This window comes from Myotis daubentonii, chromosome 15 (genome assembly GCF_963259705.1).
Source record: "Myotis daubentonii chromosome 15, mMyoDau2.1, whole genome shotgun sequence".
Taxonomy (NCBI): domain Eukaryota; kingdom Metazoa; phylum Chordata; class Mammalia; order Chiroptera; family Vespertilionidae; genus Myotis; species Myotis daubentonii.
The window spans coordinates 33776716-33789173 of record NC_081854.1 but is presented as its reverse complement, the minus strand read 5'-3'; the positions used below and the strand labels follow the sequence as shown (position 1 = coordinate 33789173).

The window sequence follows — 12458 nt, the reverse complement described above, 5'->3', positions numbered from 1 at the left end:
TGGGAATAAATAGGGTCTCCAGGAAGAAGGCAGGCATTCAGCGACTCAGTGGCGATTGTTCAAAGAGCTGGCGGTGACTGGCGACCTATCCCAAAAAAGTTCCCATCCTTCCAAGCCCCACCCATGCAGGGCTGGTGTGAACGCTGGGGAATGGGTTCCCGTGTGGAATCTTCAGGCTTCCTCGAAGAGAGGCTCTGGGCTACCGTGTAGGTGACGAAGAGACTCAGAGCGCGGCCATTAGGAGTGTAGGCTATGGGCCAAGAACCTGGGACCCAGTCCCAGCTGCACCATGTAAGAACTGTGTGTCCTTGGGCAACAGAATCCTCACCTGTACTGTGGGAATGACAGTCTTACCCCCCTCACAGCGGTGTCATGAGGACCCACTGAGGAATTCACATGAAGGTTTGAGCTCTGTTTCCAGCATAGAGTAAGTGTTCAATGGATGTAGTCATGATTATTATAATGACCGAGGGTCTGGGTGGAACCCAGCTGGACTGGCAAGGATTGAGCGCCTATGGACTAGAGCAGAGAGGAACACAGGCCAGGGTTCGAGCCAGGAGGGAACAGGAGGCACAGAGGCGTGTTTTCACCTGGGAGGGGTGGGGGTGGGCTGCGGCCTGACCCCATTGGGACAGGAGCTAAGGCCTTGGATTCCCTCCAAAAGAACTGGCAACAGAGTTCCAGTCCCCTCCACTTTGAAAAAGACTCTGGGGAGGAGCGGAAGGGAATGCGGAAAACTCTGTTTATTGTTGTTGCTTTAAATAAAATTAAAAGGAGCCTCCAAGGACATATTTGTGGGTTGTATAATTCGTGAAGGAAAAACACATTCATCTTGATCAACATTCTGTCTGTCAGTGAGGGTGAGCCCGAGAAGGTCAGGACCAAATGTTAAGTTGTAACATTTGACTTCCTGTTCCTTGCTGCAGGAACATTCAAGGATGTTCATAGGCTTAGCTCTGGTCTGCAGAGCCAAGACAATTTCAGGAACAAAGTGAATGGTGGAGCCAAGATCCCAAAAGAGCTGCCTCCTGAGAACAGGTCAGGGGGTCACAGTGCATGAGGTGGTCTTGTCCAAACTATGCTGAAGGAAGGTGACCAGAAGGACTCGCTGTGCCGGCATGAAATCGCCAGCAGAGCCTTCCCAAGAACCCATGGCCGAGCCGTATTGCCTTGCTCCCTGGTATGTGAATTTGCTTTTGGAACAATAGCAGTGGCGTAATTGGAATCCATCTTGTGTGGTTTTTCCTCGGATGATTTAGAATTAGTTCAATTTATTTTCAAAGAGTATAACCCAATGACAGCATAAAGGCAATGTCTCGAATTGCTTTCCCATCCTCGGGTAGAGTAGGTGGATGTCATTTGCTGATTCATTACTCTCTCAGCGGGCTCCTGGGTTTCGAAAGCTACCTGGAATTATTGCCTGCAATAGAACTCCAAACCCAAGTAAGCTTTGCATAAAAATGCATTTGACTTAAGGGAAAACATAGAGTACTGATTGTAAGTAACCCCGATGGCAGATTTGATGAGGGGTGCACTTCCGAGTGGGAGCGAGTTCTAAGAAAGGGTGGACGAATCGGGCTTGCTGCAGCCGCTTAGACTGCACTTTCTAAAGTGGAGGAGGTAATACTGATTAAGCTCCTGAAATTAATGCACAGGAGCCATAAACAGCAGAGGGCCGACGGGCAAAGGTCATAAAGCTGAAATTGCTCTAAGTGATGGGCATTTAGAACCTAATTTTAGAAACAGCCTCCAACCCTTGGTGAGCTCATGGGCTTTTGTCATTTGGAGTCAGTAATTGAATTTTCTGGACGTTTTGATCAGTATATAACTTTGTGAAGCCGATTACACAGCAGAACACAATTTTAAGTCTGACAAAGGCATTACCTTCTCCCGTGTGACTAGGGAACATGCAGAGAGCGCCACCCTCCTAATGGCACTTGGTTGGGGAGAGAAAAGGGAAAAAACCACCTTGCTCTTTCATGTAACTTAGTAAGATTCATTTAAATTCTATGCAGATCATTTAATAACAGGTTTTGTGAAACCTTAACATAAGGAGCCCCCATAAAACGTATTATCTTTTATTACCCATACAGAGAATGGCATTTTAGATGGTAGTAAATCGAAACCCAAGGAAAGCTATTTGCTTTTGGAGAGTGCGTGGTGAGCAGCGGGAACATCAGTTTCCCGATTTCACACAGCGGCAAATATGGGTCACCGGAGACCGCCTCCAGCTGGGCTGGCTGAGGCTCCTCCGAATAACATTCCCCTGTCCCCTCTTTGTGTTTTTGGAAAGGTCATTCCCATTCACACCTCACTGCTGAGATCTGGTTGTCCCACTTTCGTTGTTTCCCCTTCCATCTTATACGCCTCAAGGTGTGTGAGGAGCCAAGGGCTGAGCCTGGGGTTGGGGCCAGCCATGGGCATCTACCATGAGGTAGAGGAGAACCCAGCCCTCCAGCATCAGCAAGTGCAAAGACTTGCTTGCCATGGATGCCTCTCCAAAGGGGAAGGACTTTCCCTGCTCCTTGCTGGAAACAGAGCCTTGTCAACCTACCCTACTCTGCAAAACCGGCCTTCTAGAGAGAGACTTGGCCTGCCCAGCCTTGCCCATGCCCCGCCTTTGAGCCAGTACCCTCTGCAACCAGAATAGCAACCCAGAATAGTCTCCTATCTTCTTCCATAGAAATTTACTTCCACTTCATGACCCCACATCTAATTCTATAGTAGAACACTCTCTTCGGCAGGAATGTGTCCTTAATTCTGCCTCCCCAGTGTCTAGGTGGGGCGGCCTCTCCTTTGTGGTACCACAATTCTCTGTTCTCACTCCTATGCCATTCTACTGGAACTATCAGGGTCCTTCCCACTAGACTTGGCTCCCTTTACTTGTCACCACTACATAGCACAAGGACTAACACATCATAAGTGCTCAGTTACTGTTTGGTAAATTGAGTAACCTTCACATAGCCTTCCTTGGCACCCCACATTCTGACTCCCTTCACCTGACCTTAATTGGCAATGTTTTGATAATGTTGGCATCTCATCAGACCTTACACACTTGTTTTTTGTTCATTTATCTGGAATATAAATGCACCAAAATCAAGGTCTGTGTCATTCATCACCTCCTAGCAGTTACTTGAACCTAGAAGGTACTATATAAAGGTTTCATTTCTTTTTTTATTTTTAGAGATTTTATCTGTATGATAGTGTTACCGCTTTTTTATATTTTATTGATTTTTTACAGAGAGGAAGGGAGAAGGACAGAGAGTTAGAAACATCGATGAGAGAGAAACATTGATCAGCTGCCTCCTGCACACTCCCCGCTGGGGATGTGCCCGCAACCAAGGTACATGCCCTTGACCGGAATCAAACCTGGGACCCTTCAGTCCACAGGCCGACACTCTATCCACTGAGCCAAACCGGTTAGGGCTATATAAAGGTTTTAGTGGAATCAAACTGAATGTCAAATATTTGCCACCTTAGGTCTGAAGGGGGTGATTTTTCCAGGTATACCATTAGCAGTTCACTTACTGTAACTCATCAGTAACATCGGAAAATGTACGCTTCTCCTGGAAATGTTTTGTTTGATTTGGGTATCACTTAGGTTATTCCAACTGTATAAGTCAAGAATCGGTGTTTATTTCTGCTGTTGCTTGCCCACCCTGTTGGCTTTGTCAGCAACCAGTAAATCTCGAGGAATGAACTCTGGAGCCTTCTCCTTACCCACCAGATGCCAGCAGGGGAGTGAAAACACAGCAGGTGACAGCCAGGAACACAAATGTTCACATTAGCGCTGAGGAGCAAGGTGTCAGGAGGCCCACAGACAACCACAAGTCAAACCCACTTGCCATACAGCACAGGCACTGGGAATCAGGCACATTCGTGAGGGAATGTATGCAGGTCCTGCTGAATTTATGAACTACGTATCCCCAGTGTTATGTGGCCAGAGTGGATAAATCAAACTCCAGACAGACAACAACTCGTTCCGCTTCAGATAATGTTTTCGCCAATCTGTTTGCGATATTTATAGGCCAGGTGTCAGGTGCAGCTAACCTGGAGAAGAATGTGGTCCCTGTTCTGGTGCCATATAACAAGGAGTCTTGCTTTGCCCAGCCTATCTGGCCAAAGCTGTTGAGTGAATGAATAAATTATGTTATATCTTTGCTATAAATCTCATGTAAATATTTCTTATTAACAGTACATCAAATGTTAGACAACAAAGAGATTAGTTGGGGGGAAAAACCTTACAGCTTTCCTTGACAACTAAAGCACAATGGATAAGCTCTTACTAGCTCACTGGGCGTTCAGTGACATCATGTTGGTAGCTTGCAATCAGCCGTGGTAGAAATATTTAAACCACCAGAATTGACAAACACTACATAATCAAGAGACTCTGCTGTTAAACATTTATGAGCACATGGCTCTGTGTAATCCATTATTCTATAAAAATATATCAATGATTGACTAATTATTATATAACTACAATGTGCCAGGCACCAAATTAATAGCTGGGAGATAAATCTCTAAACAAGACAAGTCCCTGATCTTGTGGAGCTCAAATGGTCAGAGTCAAGATAGCCAATAAATAAGTAATCAATAAACAAGAATATTACACACTATGATAAGTGCTGGGGGGGGTAGTAGTTAGCTATTGCTGCATAATAAATTACCCTCAGAACTTAATGACTTAACACGGTTGATATTTATTATCTCACAGTTTCTGTTTTCTGGAGTCTGGACATGGCTTGGCTATGTCCTCTGCTTAATGGACTTTCACAACGCTGCAACCCATGTGTTTGTCCACAATCTACAGTCTCAGCTGAGGTTCGACTGGGGACGGACCACTTCCAGCCTCATTCAGTGGTTGTTGACAGCATTCAGTTCCTTCTGACTGTTCCTAGGGGCCACCCTTGGCTCTGCCCCATCTTTAGAAGACTTTCCAAATGTCTACTACGTAATAACAACAGCGGCCTATTGGGCATTGACATATGCCAGGCTCTGTGCTTAGCACTGTGTTACTTCTTTGCATTCTCACTTACCCTGAAAGTAGTATTATTCTCCCCATTTTACAGGTAAGGAAACTGAGGCTATGAGAACTTCATAACTTGATCAGGATTGCTTAGCTCCTAAGTGGTGGAGCCAGGATAATAGTAATTGATCTAATTTCGAGTGTCCCTGCCGAAGGGTCAACCACCTATTCTGCTGTAAGGCCTCTGCCTTCGTGGAGCTTCAGTGCAATAAAGAATGAGCAGCAGCAAATGGGCAGGAAGCAGCCTGGAGGAAGAAGTAGAGGCAGAAAGGTCAAAAGGAAGAAAAGCTGGGGTAGAGTGGAAATAAATTCAGTGGACAAAGTGCAAAGAGATACATGAAGCGTGGTTTACGGTGATACAAGAGAAGGATGGGGCACTGCACGGGTTAATGGCAAAACCTTTTCCATGTAACATTTACTTGTTGATTTCCCCCCACAGCTACCATTATGCTTGTTATTAGTGATAAATGTTCCGTTAAATGCATACTTGTATGGAAGTCGCTGTCGCTGTGTAAAACATCAAGGGTCCAGTGATTGATTATGTGCCATATTTAATGACACGGCTTGATTTTCTTTTTTCAAGATGAAATGTTTGGTTTTCAAATCAGTGTGTTCAGTGAACCTGACGTGTGTCCATGGAGATATACCCGAGGCTCTTTCTTGCAGACACACCATCTTCCTTTTGTTTCTAGGATATATATTAACTGGGAGCTCGTAGACACCCAGGAGCAGATAGCAAATGCAGTAGAAATGCATGACTGCAGAATCCAGACCAGGAGAGCAGCTTGACTCTCTTAGCTGTGTCTTACAGATCAGATCGCTTAAATGAAATCAGAGCAGCCAATTTAATTTTCCCAGTTTTGACACAGTGCATTTCTTGGTCAAAATAAAATCCTATCTCCTTGAGCTAGAGCTCCCCAACGTATAAGCCATTCCCTGAGAATAAATGACTCTGGTTTGGAAAGGCCACTGATATGCTCAGACCTTTGAGATATAATTTAGTTCGGGGAAACAGTAATATATCATCATTATCAACAATGAAAGTAAATTGCCCACCTTGTGTGTTACATACTGGCTAGGTGCGGGGGTCAAAGGCATTGTCCTTGCCCTTGAAAACTTTGTCATTTACTTAGGAAGATAGTAAATGGGCATTCAAAATAAAACCAAACAGGAAATAAGGCCTTTCTATTAGTCAGGGTAGGCTAAACACTGTAGCCGACTTCCTTCAATAAGGAATGGCTTCTTTCTTGTTCATGCCACAGTCTATAAAGCAGGTCAGTGGAGGGGCTCTGCTTCATATAGTTACTTGGAGATGCAGGGTTCTCCCTGCTTGGGAAAGAGAAAACACTGAGGCTTTTGTGGGCGGTTTAGGAGCCATGCCAGCACATCACTTCTCCCATATTCCATGGTCCAGAATGGGCCCCACGAGTTCATGTTATAGTCTAGCTGTGTGCCCTAGAGTCAAAGGAAGTAGGATTTGGTGAACAAGTAACATTTGGTTTCACCACAGGTTCGTTTGGTAGCAAACAATTGAAACTGAGTCTGGCTGGTTTCAGTGCCAGAAAGAATCTCCTGAACAAACACTGGCGTATGTTGCAGAATCGAGGACAGATTGAAGTCAGCAGCGGGCACAGCCCCAGCTCTCAGCGGCAGAGCCTGGCTCTTTCTGGTTTAGAGTGGCGCCTTCAGCCTAACTCAGCCTGAAAGGCTCTTTCTATTGGAGTTGATCACACATCTCCCATCTGAGCCTCAAACCAACTGAGAGAAATAAACACACGAATCCTGTGAGATTCTTGCCTTGGAGCCTGCAGTTTGGCCTTGAGAGAATAATGGGGCTTCCAGCCCCCTGTTCAGTTCACTCACCAAGTGACAGAATAGCTGGAGAGCTGGAGGTCTTATCCCCCAGAGGCCTGCTTTCTCACACACAGAGAGGAGCACCACAGTGGCAGGTTTACTCCCAAAACATTTAAGGCAAAAATCCCTCTATGGGGCCCAGGAGCAATGTGGGGAGAGGAGAGAGTTTTCCCTTACATTCTGTCTCTGTGATGCCTGGTTCCACGTTTCATATTCCCAGAAACCAGTTGTCCCAGGGGGGTTAGGGAGTTACCTGTGAATCAGTCCGTGAGTGCAAGGAAGACCAACCTGACCTATGGCCACCAGGGCCTACTTCTCTGCGTCAGTGGTCCTTCCCAGAGAATGGGGCAGCTGTGGGCTGCCTAGTTTTTTCAGCAGAGCAACAAAGGCAATGTGAATGCTGAGCGGTACAGCAATGAATATGTATGTATAGTTCAAGTAAGCGTGACTACAGGAGGGAGGGATTGGGAAAGGCTCTGCTGGAGTGGGAAGCAGGTCACTGTGAGTGGAATGCACTCTCGTTGTACGAGAGCTCAGGGTTCAGGTGGCATTTTCTCACAGGTCTTTACATCTCAAAGGTGGTTGCTTTTGTTATTGATTGTTTAGTTTTGGTTATTGTTGTCATTGTAAAAGCAATAATGTTTATTACAGAAAGCAACACACAAAATACTGATAGGCCAATGGACATTTTTCTTTTAAAAATGAAAACTTGCCGAAACTGGTTTGGCTCAGTGGATAGAGCGTCGGCCTGCGGACTGGAAGGTCCCGGGTTCGATTCCGGTCAAGGGCATGTACCTGGGTTGTGAGCACATCCCCAGTGGGAGATGTGCAGGAGGCAGTTGATTGATGTTTCTCTCTCATCGATGTTTCTAACTCTCTATCTCTGTCCCTTCCTCTCTGTAAAAAATCAATAAAATATATTTTTTTAAAAAAAATGAAAACTTGTAAACAACTCAAATGGCCATCCAATAAGGAATGACTGAATAAATTATAATGCATCCATACAGTGGGCTGTTAAGCAGCTGTTAAAATGAAGAGACAGACCTGTAAGCACTGAGATGAAAATGAGATGCTAAAACAAATTGTACAGTTGTGTGAATGCTATCATTTGTATGATATGAGTGTATATAAAGTGTGTGTGATGTGTAGGAGAAAGGAAGGAGACAACAAACTACAATAACAATTTACCTCTTGAAAATGGGGTGGGGGTTGGAGAAGGGTGGAGGAGAATCCCCCTTTCCACTTTAGAAATGACTGTATAATTTCTATTTTTCTCACAATAATTGGGTATGTTTTCAATAGTAAAAACATTTTAATGGTAGCCTTAAGTTTGCCAGAAAATTGAGCCTTTTGGAACATCTCATTGCAAGCCTTGCAATTTATCTACTAAATAGTCTAATTGATTTTCTGCTAGGTTAATCAATATATTTCCCATTGCAGTCATAAAGTTTTATTTACTTCAGGAGATGGGAATTGGCTGGTTCATTTTTTAAAAATTATTTATAAAATTTGTTAAACTATCAGAGAGTTAAGCCAATGTGTCTTTCCTTTGTGCTGTCACAAACAGGCATTCGGTCGGCTTAGTGGTGAATCTATTTTGTTGCAGTTATATGTAAATATCCTGTCCTCACCCTGCGCTTCCTGAAGAAAGGAACACTGATTTTCCATTTCTATGTCCCCAACACTCAAAACAATATTTTGAGTAGATGTTCAATAACTTCTAATTAAATGGATGCATAAATTAATGAAAAAATATAATATTCTCAGATCAAAAATATGTTTCTGTAGAAGGAGAAATGTTCTTTAAAATGTACTCATGAAATTATTGGAATGTTGTTGTGATGAGCCTATTGTGATGTTGTAGCATGATATGGTAGCTCTTATACTTTCTGCAGAAAATTGGTCATAACATTAATTGCATTAGTCAAGATTTCCTTGTTGCTACTCACAGAACATCTTATTTAAATGTTTTAAGGAAAGGAGAAATTTATTAGCTCACAGAACTCACAAAATCTGAGGGATAAATTCTGGCTTCAAAATGACTGAAAAAAGCACAAATGAAGTTTTTTAAAAACCATCATTTCTACCTCTCAGTTCTAGGTTATCTTCTTTCTCAGGCTGACCTTCTCTGTGTGGTTGCAAATGGCCACTACCAGCTCCAGATTTATGCCCTACCACCTTCAAGCCCAACAGAAAGAGGACATCTTTACCTAAGAGTTCTAAAAGAAATGGGTTCTGGAATTGAGTTTCAACCCCAGGTGACCTCACCTAGGTTACTCGCTCATCCCATGGACATGGGAATGGGAGGCCCTGATTGTCCAGGCCTGAGCCACATGACCATCCCTAGATCAGGAATAGTGTCAAACCTAACTTAACTCCACCTGTGCTGAGATGGAGGAAGAGGTGGTGTCTCTTATAGCATAGATACCGGAGGAGAGGGAAGGGATGGACACTGGGAAGGCAACACAGCACATATCCCCTTAGTGCTTGAAGCAGCCCTGTAGTGCATGTCCATAGCAACCTATACTGCAAATTGGAAGAGTAATTGCTGTGAGGAATTGGCATCCTTGTGAGATAGCTATCATAGAATCACACTCATCCCCCAATTTGCTTCATGGAGCAAGATTGGGTATTCTTTAGGCACAAGCCGTGCCTGAGATAAATTAAACATGCTAGTAGAACTGCTATGAAAATTGGTAAGATCTTTTTCGAAAGCAATATTAAAATATGAAAAAAGAGCCTTAAAATATTCATACTCTTTGATCAAGTAATTCCATGTCTTGGAATCTGTCATTCAAAAAAAAAAAGTCAATATATATTGAAAACTTCCTGAATAAAGATGATCGTTGTAGTGTTATTTAGATTGTCTAAAAGCTGTGGTACATTTATGCAATGGAATACTACACAGCTATAAAAAAAGAAGGAACTCTTACCCTTTGCAACAGCATGGATGGACCTGGAGATTATTAAGCTAAGTGAAATAAACCAGTCAGAGAAAGACAAGTGCCATATGTCTCACTAATATGGGAAATCTAATGAACAAAATAAACTAACAAAATAGAACCAGAGGCATAGATGCATGGAACAGACTGACAGATGTCAGAGTGGAGGGGAGAGGGGAGGGGAGTGGGGAGAACTGGGTAAAAGAAGGTGAAGAGATTAGCTAAAGAACATATATGCATAGCCCATGGACACAGACAAGTGTGGCGAAAGCCAGAAAAGAGGGTAGGGGGCAGTGCTGGGGCTGGATGGAGGTGGGCAAAGGGGAGTAAAATGGGGGTCATCTGTAATAGTGGCAACAATAAATAAAAATAAAAAATTTTTAAAAACTAGAAATAATTTCTAAATCCTAATAGAAGATTAAGTTAATTATAAATTAGCATATTATATTTTACGCAACCCTTAGTAAAGTCAAGAAATTATATTGATAAATGATATTACATGGAGAAAATGACATTAAGTTTATTATAATCTCTTGAATATCAGAAAAAAGCCTACATAATTTCTTATTTTTATGGTTGCGTGCTTCCCAAAATATGCAATATATTATTACAAAAGTAAAAAAGTCATACAAGAAATTAGAACTGAGTAGTGATTACTATGTCTAGAGACACTTGGGGAAAATTTTGAAGATGGTCCAATTTATTGGTTTCATTATCCTCCAGCTATAAAATTTATGGCAAATAGTAAATCCAGTTCAACTTGTCAATGATAAGTAGAAAGTCACTTACATTACGCTGATGGTTTTCCAGCTTCGGCTTGAGAGTAGATGACATTTCAGGAGCCTTCACAGAGAGGTGCCAACTGAACCAGGCAGAACCAGAATTACCCAGAGCTTGGCTTGGTGCTAAATTCTGTTTGCACTCAGCAATGAGAGAAGTCTGTGACCTTCCATCCTGGTGGAGCTCATTTCACAAAATATAGGGTGTCCCCCCAAAATGTATACACACTTTAAGAGCTGATAGCTCAATCTTGAAAATGAAATGTATTTTCATAAACACTGCCTTTATAATTACCCAAAATATGTGTATACATTTTGGGGGACACCCTATGTATGTGTATCCAATTGTCAGGCCTTAAGCAATGTTACAATAAAGTTCGGGGGTACATTGTGAGTAACCTGTTCAGGGAGAGTATCGGCATCCCATTCATCTTCTAGAGTTTAGAATGTAGAGCCTTCCAACCATCCAACAGAACTACTGCTCCTTAAGATAGGAGCTCAGAAGTCTTAGTTAAGAAACAACCAAGTAAAGGTTCCTGGGGAGCAAACAGCTTGCTACCCTTTAAGAATACTTAAAAGATTGGGGGACAGTGAGCACTGAGCTAGCAAAAATCCCCAAGCTAACTTTTAGCTTTAGAAGGAAATTATAGATCCCCTTTGTGTTTTTGTTCTTTGCTTATCATGGCATTTCTTAATTATTGGTTGGAATAAGCAATGGTTTTGAAGCCGTTATACTGGTAGGACCTTTGATAAAAAAAAATAATAATAAATAAAGTCCTTTTATTTTGTTATTGAAGGTGGTTCAAATTGAACTCTCTGTATGAGTGATTAAGATACCAATCCAAACTGGTTTAAGCAAATAAGAAAAATTAATGCCCTAATTAGCTGGAAGTCCAAAGGTAAGACTGGCTTCAGGCATGGCATGATGGAGCGTCTCCAGTGCAATCACTTCTGCCAGGATATGGCTGGCTTCATCCTCAGTTAGACATCCCTCACCCCACATCTGCTGTGGCATGAGATGGCTCGTCTAGCTCCTGGGCTAAATGCTTCCACAGGGAAACAGGGCTTCCTTCTCTCCTCTGTCAAGCACACGTCCTGTGCCTGACTAGTCATTATGCCCCTGGCTTGGCATGCACGTATTGATTTCTTCTAATCAGGGCTCATTCCAAAAGTTGGCCAGATGGATGGTGGGAAAAGTCAATCCAACCCACACTACATGGGCAAAGAATAAGTGACCAGAAGGTCCCCATAGGAAATGTGAAAGCTTCCTTCCCAGAACGGGGTCCTAGTTGACCAAGACAGGCAAATCCACCACAGAAGGCAATTTTTTTTAATTTTATTTATTGGATTTATTGGGGTGGCATTGGTTAATAAACTTTATATAGGTTTCAGGTGTACAATTCTATAACACATCATCTGTGTATTATATAGTGTGTTCACCACCCAAATCAATCCTCCTTCTATTACCATTTACCCGCCTTTACCCTCTCCTACCTCCCCCACTCTCCTTTCCCCCTGGTAATCACCATACTGTTGTCTGTATCTAACTGAAATAAACAAGTCAGAGAAAGACTAGTACCATATGATTTCAATTAAATATGGAACTTAATGAACAAAATAAACTAACAAACAAAATAGAAACAGACTCACTGACACAGAGAATAAACTGACAGCTGTCAGAGGGGAGGGGTGTTGGGAGGCTGGGTGAAAAGGTAAAGGAATTAAGAAAGAAAAACAGAAAAAAATGTGAATGCAGGCCTGGTTGCTTTCCACCCACTGCACTCTTCTTCATCTTGGGGTCAGGGCCACTTAGTTGTTCTGAATGTTTAAATAGGGTAGCAAAATGTCTGTCAAATA

At 42.8% G+C, this 12458-nt stretch overlaps 1 protein-coding gene across 1 annotated transcript in view; it reads left to right on the top strand.

Moving 5' to 3' along the window:
• The window catches only part of CDH13 (cadherin 13), a 1022278-nt gene that overhangs the window by 865822 nt on the left and 143998 nt on the right, over positions 1–12458 (top strand). The window lies entirely within an intron of this gene.